This window comes from Cervus elaphus, chromosome 3 (genome assembly GCF_910594005.1).
Source record: "Cervus elaphus chromosome 3, mCerEla1.1, whole genome shotgun sequence".
NCBI classification, from domain to species: domain Eukaryota; kingdom Metazoa; phylum Chordata; class Mammalia; order Artiodactyla; family Cervidae; genus Cervus; species Cervus elaphus.
Window position 1 is genome coordinate 6,813,446 of NC_057817.1, and position 15,442 is coordinate 6,828,887.

The window sequence follows — 15,442 nt, forward strand, 5'->3', positions numbered from 1 at the left end:
CTGCTCCTCCCTCTTTCCAAGGGCACCACTAGGTTGTTCCCTACATCTGTGAGTCCTCTAATGCAAAGAGACATTCAGGCGTCTCTAGGCCTTAAACCCATTGTCCTATTAATTAAACTGCCTTGTTGGGATGCGTTTACTCCCTGTCTCCTTTCCCCAAAACACTCTGGACAATAGATTCAACTACCAGAATAAGAAACAAATCCTGCCAAGTGCCTAGAGACACTCTGCAGTAAAAGTTCTTTGTAGCATTCACAGAGTAGAGAGTCTGACAGCTTACTTCCCTTTCCAGGACTCAAGGCTGACCTCACATGAGAACATCTTAGCATAGGATATTTGTCCTCACAAAGCATTTATTTCAGGCTGTTTACAGTAGACTATTCAAGAATTGTTTTGAAAAAAAAAATTTCTTAAAGCTGATGCTCATATTTTGATAAGGAGGGGAATTCCCTTCATTTTCTGTTTCTAGTCCCTGTCCATTTATCATAGCCCCGGGTTGTCATGATAAGCACCTCAAAAGCAAGTCTCCTTGACAATTCACCATAACCTTGGAGGATGTGAGATTTTTACACACTCCCCCCCCACCAATCTAGGATTTCAAGTTATTCAAAGAACTTTGAATGTGTATTTTAGAAGAAAAAAAAAAAAAAAAAAAACCTCTTACAGCAAACTGCTGCTGCTGCTAAGTCACTTCAGTTGTGTCCGACTCTGTGCGACCCCATAGACGGCAGCCCACCAGGCTCCCCCACCCCTGGGATTCTCCAGGCAAGAACACTGGAGTGGGTTGCCATTTCCTTCTCCATCCAGCAAACTAGAAGCCATCAAAGTAGAAAGTTTCACAGAGAACATTAACAGAAAGCTGCAAGAAAAACAAAATGAGAAATGCTGAAATACTGTTTTCATTTCTTTTCCTTTTTTTAAGCTGACAGTGTAAACGGAAATAACTTAAGACAATCAAGTAAACCTCTTACCTCGAGCAACCATGAGCTTCAAAAACTGTTCTTTAAATACAGCCATTGGAATAGGGTTTTATATTTAGCTTCTGCTTCCCTCTGGGTCTCCTCTTCTGTTACTAATATGTTTTTTAAATGCCTAAAACCTTTCTTATTACCTAAGAATTCCCCCAGATTTCATGAATTAATGCAAATAGTAATCACAAGTGCAAATGAGTAATTGGTAACACAAGCACCCATCTGCGCATGCAATTAACTGCCTTGAGCAAGTAATTGCCTGTTTTTACAAGAGCCTACTTAGAATTTTCAACTTAAGCATATATTTCAGTGAGTAATTCTGCCTGTAACACTAAAACTTTTACTTGGGACAAATACTTTTAAACAGCAGCCAAACAATCAATCATTTTAGTCTTAGAAAGGTCATAACCCAGGAAGCCACCCCCATGGTAATTGATTTGGTGAGTTTCACAGCTCCAGATGCACAAGAGCAGGGCATTTCCCAACAGAGCAGGCCATGTGTTCAGGAGAGCCCAGCACAGCTAATCCTCATGGTGAGTGCTCTCGGCAACTTTAAATTTCCGAAACATTTGGTAATTTACTAATTAATTCATTGAACAAATATTTGCTGAACACGGTACCATATACAAAGACCTCTGTTCTAAGCTTACGTCTATGCATATTAGAATGAAAATGCGGTATATTTTTCTCATAAGGAACTTACATTTAGGAAATAGAAGGCTTGAAGCTAATTATCCAAAACGCAAGCAGGTTTGTAAATCAAAGGCTGTAAAGGTGTACCTGTTATTCTACCAAGCCACACCTGTCTGACGAAACAATTGCAACAAAAAGGATCTTTGGGTCTGAGCCTTCACCAAGCTGTGTCCTTGGCCTCCTACTCCATGAAATCAACCAGCTTGCCTCCCCTTTGCAAGGTGACCTGGTTTCCTGGATAGTCATAACATTTTTCTTCCCCAGCTACTGACTGTGTTCCCCCGCCACCACCTGCTGCCAAAAGCCTTAATCCATAGCAGTTTTGGGTCCTGTGCCAAGCTGCCACTTCCTTGCTATTGCCAAAGGTTCTGTTGTTCCTCTCACCCCTGCCCCTTTGCCTTTAAATATCACCTATATACTAGCACCTTCCAAATTGAGATTTTCAGCACTAACTTCTCCCCCAGAATCCCATGCTGATGTATCTAACTGCCTTGTCAGCATTGCCACTTAGGAATCTAATAGTCATGTCATACTACATTTCCTAAAACCAACACAATCCTGTTCTTCAAACCATTTCCCTGTCTTAATAACGGGAAGTCCCAAACTTTACAGTCATCCTTTCCTCCGCTCTTTCTCTCCATCAGACATCCCACCCATCAGCTAATCTTTTAACTCTACCGTCAAAGGGATCCAAATTCCCCCCACTTCTCACACATCATTTCCACCCTGGTCCAAGCTGCCATCACCTCTTTTGGATTATTCCAGTTGCCTCCCAACTGGGTTTCCTGTATCCACCCCTCTAAAATTATCCTCTCACTCTGTCATTGGAATTGTCCTTTTATTTTTAAAAAATTTTATTTATTTACTTACTTATTATTATTGTTATTAGCTGTGCTGGGTCTTCACTGCTGTGTGCTGGCTTCCTTTAGTTGCAGAGGGCGGGGGATACTCTGCACTGCGGTGCGCGGGCATCTCATCACAGAGGCTCATCTTGTTGTGGGGCATGGGTTATAGGTGTACAGGCTCAATAGTTGTGCCAAACAGGCTTAGCTGCTCCACTGTACATGGGATTTTCTGGACCAGAGATCACACTGGCATCCCCTGCATGGCAAGACGGACTTTCAACCACTGGACCACTAGAGAAGCCCCAGAATGACCCTTTTAAAAGTCATATTATGTCACTCTTCTGATCAAAACCCTCAAATAGCTTCACACCTCACAGTCAAAGCCGAATGCTTTTCAAGAATCTACAAGATCCTTCATAATCTGCCCCACAACTTCCTCTTTTACCATCTCCTCCACCACCACCCCTCCCCCAGTCATTATGATTCAGCAAACCCAGCTTCCTTATGACTCCTTGCCTACACCAAGTTCACACCTGTTCTCCCTTAGATGCCCTTCCCATGTGTCTTGCTCACTCCCACACTTCTTTCAGGTCTCCTTACAAAGAGATCTTCCCTGAGTTCCAAGGTAATATAATCCCTGCCCACTGCCCACTACCGTGCTCCCTAGCCCCTTATCCTGCTCTATTTTTGTCTATAATCCTTCTTTTAAATGATGCACACTGACTTTCTACCTCCATATTAGAACTGTAACCCTTTATGAGAACTGAAGTTTTGTTCTGCTAAGCTTTCTAGCATCCCAGTACTGCCATGTCACTTCATGTGTGAATGAATGAATGAACAAATGAACATCCCTAGGGCAGAAGAGGCTCCTCTCCCCATCAAGAGTGTGAGTCTCATAAGACTTTCACAAGGTGACTTTGCTGTCTCAGTTTTCCCCGTCTCCTGCAAAAAAACAAATGGGACAATGTCTCCCAGATTGCCACAGCTTAGAAAGTTACTCGCAAAGACTGTAAGCCAGCATCCTAGGATGTAGTCTGGGTTCCTCAGACCTCTTCCCTCCAGTTGATGTCCTTGCCTCTAAAGGAAGCTTCCCAAGAAGTTGAGAGAGCTCATTCTTTGAGTCTTAACCTCAACATTCTGGTACTCAAATTTCAGTCATCATTCTCTTCTTTTTCCCTCCCAGGCCAACCATCAGGTTTTCATGTGTTAAGATTCCTAATGAGCCCAGATCTCCTGCAAACCTCATTACACAAATGAGAAGACAGAATTTTTTAAAAAGTAAAGTCAACCTCTCACACTAACCTATCACCAAATTCAGGAAGCAACACCTCAGTGAGCACTGAGTTCAGAAGTTCAGATATTCGGTTTCTTCTCTAGAAAAATGAAGCACCATCTTCTTCATTAAGTAAGTGAAGATGCCAGGAAGGTGTGACTAAGTGCTTGGAAGAAATAAAAAGGAGTAAAATCTTCAGAATCCAACCACTTTTTTAAAAAGTGTGATTGAAAAGGAAACTCTCCCAGATGCTAAAAGGAATTTTTTTTAATGCAGGAATGTGTGTGTTAAGTAGACTATGCTTTGCCAAAATCAGGATACCATTCTTAAAGACTTAACTTGATTTATTCTATCACTTAAGGGAAAGTTTCAACCATTATCAAACTTCAGCAAATGCTGAATAAATTCAGTATATGCCTTTCAAAAATCCTCTTACATCTAAGTTAAAAGTTTACTGTTTACAATTATGATTCAAAAGCTTAATTGGATAAACATGTTCCATATTTTTTCTAATTCTGTACTAATAAAATAGTCTGATACATTTTAAAGATAGAACTAGTAAATCACAGAGCACAATCTTGACATTCAACAAGATTTGAGGAAGAAGAGGATAAAGATAGGATAGAATGACCATCATCAAAAAATCAACAAACATTAAATGCTGGAGAGGATGTGAAGGAAAGGGGACACTCTTGCACAGTTGGTAGGAATGTAAACTGACATAGCCACTATAGAGGACAGTTTAGAGATTCTTTTAAAAACTAGAACTAAAACTACCGTATGACCCAACAATCTCACTACTGAGCGTATACCCTGAGACCATAATTCAAAGAGACACATGTACCCCAATGTTCACTGCAGCACTATTTACAGCAGCAAGGACATGGATGCAACCTAGATGTCCATCAACAAATGAACGGATAAAGAAGTTGTGGTACATATACGCAGTGGAGTATTACTCAGACCTGGAAAGGAATGAATGTGAGTTAGTTGAACTGAGGTGGATGAGCCTAAAGCCTGTTAGACAGAGTGAAGTGGGTCCGAAAAAGAAAAACAAATATTGTGTATTAACACATCTATATGGAATCTGGAAAATGGTACTGATGAACTTATTTGCAGGGCAGAAATAAAGACACAGGCAAAAAAAATGTACTTGTGGTCACAGAGGGGGAAGGAGAGAGTGGGAGGAACTGAGACATATATACACTATCAGACACTGACATATATACACTATCATGTGTAAAATAGACAGCTGGTGGGAAGCTGCTGTACACCATAGGGGGCTCAACTCCGCCCTGTGACGACCTAGAGGGATGGGACGGCAGGTGGATGGGAAGTCGGCTCAACAGGGAGGGGATATGTGTATGTAAATATATATATATATTTATAGTTGATTTGCATTGTTGTATGGCAGAAAACCAACATAACATCATAAAACAATGATCCTCCAATTAAAAAAAAAAGATGGGGTGAATTATTAAAACAGGCAATATTCTGTGTCATATAAGTTTCTCTTCTAGAACTTAAATTCTAGCCCTATGCATGAAAACATGTGAATTTTTTTCCTAATCATAAAACGTTCTCAAAATGAAAAAATAAAGCTATCTAGGAAAAAAAGAAGTAAGAAACAATAGGAAGTTCTTTTGCAATAATAACCCTATGGTTTCTGCTTCTGTGCTAGAAAATCAGATAGCTGCATAAAAGCATAATTTACACAGGGTGCTCTGAGCAGTCAAATCACAGATTTTTTCCCTTGAGTTTTGGCTCTACAGAAAGGACATTAAATAAAGTTCCACATGTTCACATTTTCAATTTAATTACCTCTTTAAAATGCTAGAATTTTTCAGCCACGTGGGACTCAAGTACATTTTCAATCACGTAGGACTCAGCATTTTAAATCATTAAGTTCTCATTACACCTCCTGCAGTTCACACTCTACCCTTTCTGTAGGTAATCTGATGTGTTTAACTAACTTGCCTAAGGTCATTTTAGTCGTAAAAGAGCAAAAATGAGAACTGCAACATCAGCTCTGCGTACTAGCTGCGTGACCTTGCAGCCTAAACCTCTGTAAGGTCCCTGTCAAAGGAGAAGGTTGGCCCAGAAGATCACAGATCTCTTCCAGCCCTTAAAGTCAGTGATTCCCTATTCTTGATTTTAGGCTTTAACTTTTTATATCTCTACTGTGTTTCAGTTTAAGACTCTCAAAATTCAGTATCATTAGTTTGCTCTCAATGTACCTTAAAGACAAGCCCCTTAAGTTTTATATCAACAGAAATCCCCAGTCATTTGAATGCTTATTTCTTTTACAATTTCTTAGAGGAACCTTTTGACATCAGTGAAAATGGACACTCTCTCTCAATAACCATACTATAGCTCTATAACATTCAGCCAATTATGGATCGAATGTTTGTGTCTCTGCCCCCAAAGACCATACCATTAATGTGGTGGTATTAGGAGGTGGGACCTTTAAGAGGTAAGTAGGTCATGATGGTGGAACCCTCATAAATGGGCTTAATGCCCTTAAAAAAGAAGACGTAAGAGCTTGCCCTTTCTCTTTCTCTCTCTCCTTCTCTTTCTCTCTCTCTCTCCCCCTCCCTCTCTCTATGTCTCTTATCTCTGCATCTGCAAACCAGGAAGTGGGTCCTCACCAGACACTAACTCTGCCCACCAGATCATAGTCTTCTCAGCCCCCAAACATCGAGAAGTGTCTGTTGTTCACGCCATCCAGTCTATGGTGATTTGTAACAGCAGCCCAAGTCCTGAAGAAGAGAATGGCTACCCATGCCGCTATTCTTGCCTAGAAAATTCCATGGACAGAGGAGCCTGATGACCTACAGTCCATGGGGTCACAAAGAGTTGGACACGACTGAGTGACTAATACAACAAGCCAGCTAAGACACCGACTATTCTTCAAATCATGGCGCCTTCTTCTTTGACCTCTCAGCTTTCATTAAGCCAAACAATTCTGACTCTTTCTGTCTTTTCTCCATAGTTTGCTTTCCTACACCTTTGTCATTTCCTTCACCTTTTAAATTGCTCATTTCTTAAAAGCCTCAAGTAGCATGGTAAGGCAGAAGCCTGATTTACGCTAAGTGGAAAAGTCCCTTGTTTGTCCTGCATATTAGGAATCTCTTTTTCATCTGATGTAAGCAAATGTGGTTGTTTTGTTTTGCTTTGTTTTAATTAAACGCACTCAGCTATATTATTGCTTCTTAGCTTTACTTCAACATCAACACTTCTGGTTACTTTCACTTATCATCAGTAGTTTTTGTTCTCTATTTTCATAGCTTCAGTTTCCTCCAGAGGTAAAATAACTTATATCCAAATGGTAGAACAAGGATCTGGCTGTTATTTCCCTGTTATGAACTGAATTATTTCCCCCCAAAATTCATATGTTGAAGCCTTAGCCCCTCCAGTACTACAGAATGCAACTATATAGAGAGAGCTTTTAAAGGGACAATTAAGGTTAAATGAGGGCATTAGGGAGCGTCCTACTCAATACAACTGGTGTCCTTATGAGAAGAGGAAACGTGGACACAGGCACACACAGAGGGACACACAGGCAGAAAATAGCCCTCTACCTGCCAAGGAGCGAGGTCTCAGAAGAAACCAACCCTGCCAGCACCTTGAACTCAGACCTCTAGCTCCTAGGACTGCGAGAAAGCAAATATTTGTTTGTTTGTTTGTTTAAGCCATTCAAGCTTTCAGTACTTTGAAAGCCATTGAATACTTTGTTATAGCAGCCCTAGAAAACCAGTGCAGGCCCCTCTCCTGGTTATGACCTTGGAAGAGAGAGTGACCCTGGTACCTGGTAACTGCGCACACCCAAACAAAACCAGCAGCTGACACGGTATTCACCGTCTTCTCCATCACGTCCAATCCACTGGTGCAGGGCAGACTCAGGTCTTCACAAGAAGAGAAGAACCTTCTTCAGTAGCTTAAACTACATCTCCAAGGTTTATCTTTATTTTCTTTGAACTCAAAGAAACACTAACAGCCTAGTAAATCCTAGGTAGGCAGCTAAAGAGTAAAAGATTTTCCTGAGGAAAAATGGGGCCAAACTAACTCTGACCATCTTTCTTCTCATCTTACCCCCAGTGGTCACTCTACTGAACAGAGAAGCCTACTATCTGAGCCTAGTATCAGGACCAGAATAATCCTAAGAAGAGAGGATTCCTCATCAGAATTTCATGAAATCATTTAATATTTTGACCTCTTCATTTTTCTATTCATTCACTTCTTCTGGGAACATTTATTGAACAACTACTATATGTAAGGCTCTGCATAGGGGCCAGGGCTACAGATGCTAATAAATCATCAATATGTCAAAAAGCCATACAGCGTACCCCAGGAAGCTAGATTATAAAGATTTCTAAGAGAAGAGTGAAAAATCACAGAAAGCAGAATTTTAAGATTCCAAAGACAGATGCTCTACTATTCCAGGAAATCCAAGCAAACATACCACATTGATTGGGCAGAGAACTCAGATGTGATGGGCAAACTAAAGTCATGTGACACCTCACAGAGAGAGAAGATAAAGGGATTTCTTTTCCTCCGCCTCCTTCCCTCTCTGACAAATATGCTGAACCATTCCTTTGCAATCCCCCTCAGACAGACACCATTTCCATTCTTATAGTGCAGCCAAATTGTGTTTTTAAATGTGTTTCCTTTGTTTGAAGCTTCTAAGGCCACGTAATCCCTGTTATTTTCTCTGAAACAGTGTCCACTACAGAGGGACCAGATGACCACGCTGAGCGGTTAGCAGCTCCTCTCTGCTGTCTGGGAGAAGGGGCCTGGAGGCGGTGGTGGCCGCCCTGATGGCAGGAGCGCCGCCGGGAACACTGCTGCCTTTTCAGGCAGGGCTGTGAGAGGACGGGGCGGCCCGCTGCGGGAAGGGGGACGGTCCTGAACCCACTCAAGAGAGCGCCTCAAGGGCAGTGGTGTTCTCTCTGCAGGCACGTGATCAGGAACAAAGGAATCTTTCTTCATCTCTTTCTGCTGCACTGGTTTGCTTTTTATTCCTTATAAGCAGCTGAGAAAGACCATGAGCAGCCCTTTTAATCAGCTGTGGAAGAGATGAAAAGGTTCAGAAGAGAGAAGCTGTCATTTCTGAGAAGGGTTTATTCACACTGTAGAATAATCTTTAAAGAAAAAAACTCTACAAGACTGATCTTTTAATTATAGAGGCATAAATACATCTGTGAAATCTACCGATTTCACTTTGGATTAAATGCTCCCTCGTTTAAAAGCCAGATATGCAGTAAACAAAGATTTCCGTTAGGAAATGACTTCTCTCCCTAATGTGATACATGGCTTCCAGCTCACCCGCTTCTCTACCCCACCCCCAAAATCCAGTCACTCACTATTTGAGAAACAGCAGGGACAAAAACATATAACATCTCAGAGATCAGGTTTGGGGTTTTTGTATATGTTTGTCACCATGCACAATCTGGACTCTCAAAACATCAGATCAGATACCAATTATCTGTGAATAATATTAGGATCATGCTATCTTACAGGGGACTTTTTAGTTTATTCAAAAATTCTAACACATTATCATCCCATGCACGAATCACATCCCAGCTGTGGCTAAAGAATACAAGAGTCCTGTCTTAGAGTTTTTGGGGTCCCTCCATCACACTGGTGATGGGCACAGATATTCAAAACCCATCTATTGACTTAAAATGTCACTATTCACAACTTGAGGAACTCCACCAACCAAAACATTTAAATCGTGGTCTCTTCTAGTTCCTTTTGGGCTAACGAGCAAAGGAATAGTGCCTAGCTGGTTGTATCTTTGTTGATTTATATTTTATAGGTTTTCTCTTACTAAGACAGCCCAGAAGCAACTCTCCCTCCATACACAAGTGGGCCAGGGTTTTCTGAATCCTCTTTCCCATTTCTGCTATTTCTGGACCTTGAGTCAGCTTTCCTCTTTGGGGAGTTCACAGACTGCTACAAGTTTCCTTTTCATGAAATCCATTTCTATTTGAAATTATCTCTCCCGGGGGAAAAAAAAGAAGAAGAAGAAGAAGAAAAATAGCTAAAGGAAAAGAAGATCCTATGTGTTCTTAATAACTACTTCTTTTCTGTCGATGTTTTGGTAATTTTTCATATTGGCGTCCTTCTCTAAATAGGAGGCTACTTACACAATATTTTAATATCACTCCTTTAACTTTGCAAATGGAGAAGGAAATGGCAACCCACTCCAGTATTCTTGCCTGGAAAATCCCATGAACGGAGGCGCCTGATAGGCTACAGTCCACGGGGTCACAGAGACTCAGACATGACTGAGCAACAAAACAACTTTGCAAGTACACAGAGATGCTTTAATTCATGTTTAGACAGATGGCTTCCCAAAGGTGGGTTGATTCTTCCCTTTATTCAGCAGGTTCCTCTTCTGAAGCCTTCTCATTTGTATCTACTGACATCAGTTAGCCTGTATTTTCTCCAAAGGTTGATGCCAAGGTTTGGTTCCTCCTGTCTGCAAAGTCATCTTTTCCTCCACTCTTCCTGGGGTGGGGGGGTCCTGGAGCTCAGAGCAATACTTCCTCTATGATACAACCATGTGCCCTGGGATGAGTGTCTTTTCTGTCCCCACTGTTCATTATTCTCAGAGTTTTACCTGAGCATTCAGGACCCCTGCTCTAGGAAACATCATCTCTTCAAAATAATCTCCTAATCAGCTTCCAGACAAGTTTCCTTCCAGTTTCTTCTTAAGTCGTCTTCAAAAACTTTTTATGGACCAACCCACCCTGTTTTAATCTAAATAAGACAAGGAAGAAGAGGAGATAGCATCAAAATGCTCTCTTAAAAAAAAAAAGAAATGCTCTCTTTACGAGGGGAAAGCATGCTTATCTTACATGTTGTAACTTTTGCTCCTTTAGCACTTCCTAAAGCCTAGTGGCTGGTGAGGGAGACTCAGAGGCCATCACTGGGCCAACACTGTCCTCTGTTTGAAGAGGTGGCATCAGTTCACAGCCCCTGATTTGTTCCCTCGGTCTACAGTCCTATGTTCTGACCCTGCCCTGCTGCCAGGTAATGACTCACGTGACCTCTGAGGGTGGTATAATCTCCTGGGACAGAACGGGCTCCACTGGCACAGAGGAACGCTTGAGAAAAACTCGTTCATAGTCAGCGCTGCAATATTCCTAATAATACCTTCTTACACTCTATTACGGGCTTCTTAGGTGGCACTAGTGTAACGAGCGCGCCTGCCAACGCAGGTAGACGTAAGAGACGCAGGTTCGATCCCTCGGTCAGGTAGATCCCCTGGAGAAGGGTACAGAAACCCTCCAGTATCCTTGCCTGGAGAATCCCATGGACAGAGGAGCCTGGCGGGCTATGGCCCACAGGGTCACAGAGAGTCAGACACGACCGAAGGGACTTAGCACACACACACATTATATTATGTACATTTGCTTGTAATTGTGTTTTCCCCTCTTAAAAGGTGCCTCCCTAAGAGGATGTCCCCTTCTTAAGGGAAAGACTGTTTCATTGACCATGGCTTTCCCAGGGCCTTACACATATTGAGTAAATGTTCAATAAATAATTGTTCATCTTCATTTATTGTTGCTTCTTTACAGAATCATCAGGAGTTCCATCCAGGTACTTGAGAGAAAGGGAAGAAGGTACTGAACAAACCTCACTCACAGGAATAACATTTGATAGAATAAGGCAATAGGAGAGTGTCCTCTGGAATCCTCAGAGGAAGAAAACCCTGAAACAGGCTGGGGAGAGGGGGGAATAGTTGAAGAGAGGGGAAACCACAGGCCACATGCTAATTATCAGAGGTACTGGCCTAATATCTTAGAGAGTACTGGCCTAAGACAAGAGCAGACATGCAAATGCCTTCCTAGAGCACAGAGCAGTCAAAGAACAGACCCCTATTGAACTATACTCAATATTTTGTAATAACCTATAAGAAAAAAGAATCTGAAAAAATATATATATATATGCACGTGTAAATGGATCACTTTGCTGAGCACCTGAAACTAAAACAGCATTATACATCAACTACGCTTCAGTTTTAAAAGGACTTTTTTAAAGAACAGACACATTATTAAGGGCCACCCTTCCTCCGCACACTCCCCTATATCACCAGCCTCCCTAGGGGCTAATAGATACGGGCTCTCAGCCTCAATCTCCTTGCTTTTCCCGTGCTCAGAGAGCCTGCTTCTCTTCCCCTTCTCTGCAGCCCTTTAGACATACATTCCTTGATCTAGATAGGATGCTTCCTTAACCAGTACTTTTCTTTCCTTTGAAAGATAACCTATCACTCAGAATGGCCTCTTTCTTACAGCCTCATCACTCCATCACTATCATCTTTGCAGTGGAGACTTAGGTCTCTGCCTGCTTCATGCCCCGCCCGTTAGCACTGAAACAAGCCTACTCTTTACTGACCAGGGATGCCCAAGGAACTGATTCAAATAGCCGAGATTTGGCAAAGCCGGAGCGGCACCTGCTTAGACGTGACTGGAGATCACTGGCTCACCCCAGGGCTTTCAGGAAATAGAAAGGAATCCAGTAGAACCAAGAGTCTCAAGCCAAGAAATCGCTAGCTAGAATTCCGCATGTACCCCGCCCTCTATTTTACAGATGGACTCTCCAGTCCCAGGGTCGTGACCAACCCAGCCTCTGGGAGTGACAAGCTGGGAATCACCACGCCAGAGTGACCATTCGGTACCAGCTGCATGGGCTCCAGCTTCGTGCGTTTTCCTTGGGATGCTCAGAAACTCTGCGGAGACTAAGGAGATACCTTCGGAATTTGCCAGGTGAGCTGGCACTGGGCGAAGCAGTCCTGCCGCTGGCCTCGACTCCATCCCCCTTCAGCCAGAAGATCACAACTTTGCAGATACTAGAGAAATTCAAAGACGGCAGAGGAGTTGGTGGACGTGAAGTACATCTCTCTCCACAGATACATCGGGAATACACCTTCAAATAACCTAGATTTTCATCTCTGGCTTGCAGGGAACCTCACGGACGATACAAGACGCTTCCTTGCTGCTGGCTGCCATGATGAAATGTTTGTTAGTGTTGTTCAGTTGCTGAGTCATGTCCGACTCTCCGCTGTGATGAATAGCTTTATTTATTCTTCTGTTGTCTCCATCTGCATTAAGTTGATTTGGTGTGTTCTGGGGATCAAGCAAGACAAAAATATAACCAAAAGAGCTTGTACAACCCTGAGGCTATATTAAAATGACAGTCAATGCTAGAAGAATTATAGTCTAAAAAGTACGGTGCTCTGGCCTCTGGTCTGGTTGCCGTGGGCTTCTAACTACTCTATCTACACTACCTCCATTCACAAAATTGTCCCTGGTTCTCCCTTCACTTCTGTCAGATCCGTGAGCTCCCTGTAACTTGGAGGGAAACCCACTAGCCTAAGGAAGATGCTACACAAGTTATGTTGATTGTTTTAAACTATATTTAACTGTATTTGATTCTTAACCAACTGCAGCCTGATTTCTATCAGATTCAATGAAGTTTCTTTCAGAAAAGGATCTGCACTAATTTGTATGATTTACGTATAGAATAAGCATTTAAGTTTAAAAAGTCAGTGGTTCCCAAACTGGCTGCACATACTTTGGAAGCACATACATGCTTCATGTGAAGACTGAATGAACATATATGTGTATGTACATACGTACTTACATATGTGTATGTGTACACAGATATCTCCACGTATATTCATAATATCCAGCATTGCTATTTCAAGTGTAGATATAAATGCTATTGATAATGAAATGTAAGTTTGTTTGAAAGCATGACAATTTATGAAAGCATTTATCATTGTACACTTTCTCAATCATTTATTAATATGTAGTGATTCTAAATTTTTAATATAATAGCATTTTATCAAATCTTGGCATTGATATTATTAGTAATGTTTGATTATTAACAATAATATTCCAACACTTATTATGTGTCAGACACCTTTCTAACAACTTCAGGCTCAAGATTCAAGAAGTGTGCTCAGCTGTGTCTGACCCCATGGACTGTAGCCTGCCAGGCTTCTCTGTCCACGGGATTCTCCAGGAGAATAGTGGAGTGGGTTGTCAGTTCCTACCCCAACGGATCTTCCCAACCCAGGGATTAAACCTGTGTCTCCGATGTCTTCTGCATTGGCAGGTGGGTTCTTTACCACTAGCGCCACCTGGGAAGCCCTCTAACAACTTAACATGTATTAACTCATTAAATTCTCACAATGAACCTATGAGGCAGAGCTAATATCATTTCCAGTTTACATATTAGGAAACTAAGGCACAGAAAGGTTAAGTAATTTATCATGGAGCTAATAAGAGGCAGAGTTGAGATTAAAGCTCAGGCATTCTGGTGCCAGAGCCTAAGCTCTTTGTTTCCACAAAAGTAGTTGAGAATTCAGCTATGCAATAATACACTGGTGCCACTGTTTTTGATCAGAAAATTGTATGTGAACTTGACATTGATTTCATATTCTATGCAAACAAGCATATTTCTATCTGGGTACAGAGCAAAATGTATATGCATACTCTGGCTTATATTTGACCAGGGACACAACCAAGAAATCTATGGTAACTGCTTTATGAAAAAACAATAAATTGAAATGATAATAATAATAAAAATCCTACATGCTGCCTGGTCTGCCTATATACTCCTGCCCAAGGAGGTCACATGGACCAGAGTGAGTTTCCATTCACAGCATTTCCTTTGTTGATTATTTTGTCACTATCTTGTCGCTTTTACCTTTTTCTGCTCCGTTAGGAAACTATTAACAATTTTCCAATACTTGCACTGTTTGATGGTTTGCTAAATTAAAAGGTAGTAACAACTACAACAACAGAAGCAAAAACTACTAAGGAAGTTAAATTCTATAAAAATGCTGCTGCTGCTAAGTCGCTTCAGTCATGTCCGACTCTATGAGATCCCATAGATGGCAGCCCACCAGGCTCCCCCATCCCTGGGATTCTCCAGGCAAGAACACTGGAGTGGGTTGCCATTTCCTTCTCCAATGCATGAAAGTGAAAATTGAAAGTGAAGTCGCTTAGTCGTGTCCGACTCTTAGCGACCCATGGACTGCAGCCCACCAGGCTCCTCCGTCCATGGGATTTTCCAGGCAAGAGCACTGGAGTGGGTTGCCATTGCCTTCTCCCTCTGTAAAAATAGAAGGATGCATTTCAAATTTTTGCCTCTGTACTTGAGTTACATTCACACTCACACCTATGTTCCATTTCACTGAACATTTAAGAACATTCACTGACTCTCTGCCATGTCCAGGAATTGTGTTTAGAGCTATAAATATGTGAATAGAACTAGAATAATCTAAACCCTTTTAAGAACAGTCTGAAAGATTCTAGGTGGTCCATTCACTCAATTTATAACTACATTGCCAGGGAGAACAGGGGGACAAAACTCTATACATGTTCTGAGCAGGGAGAGATGACTCCAAGAGAACAAGTCATTAGACAGGAAGCCTCCTTGTGGATTCTTTCCCGAGGGCTCGCTCACTCCCAGAGCCACCTAGAATCCACATGCAAATCAGCAAGGCAAGACCTCATGGGGCCTCCTTGATTTCCTGGGAACAACTTCTCCCAAGATACAATGGTGACCTCTTATTCCATATTCTTACTGATCCTCCAACTCTTTCCCCCAGCTTCTCTCTTTCTTTGATTTATTCAACTTTT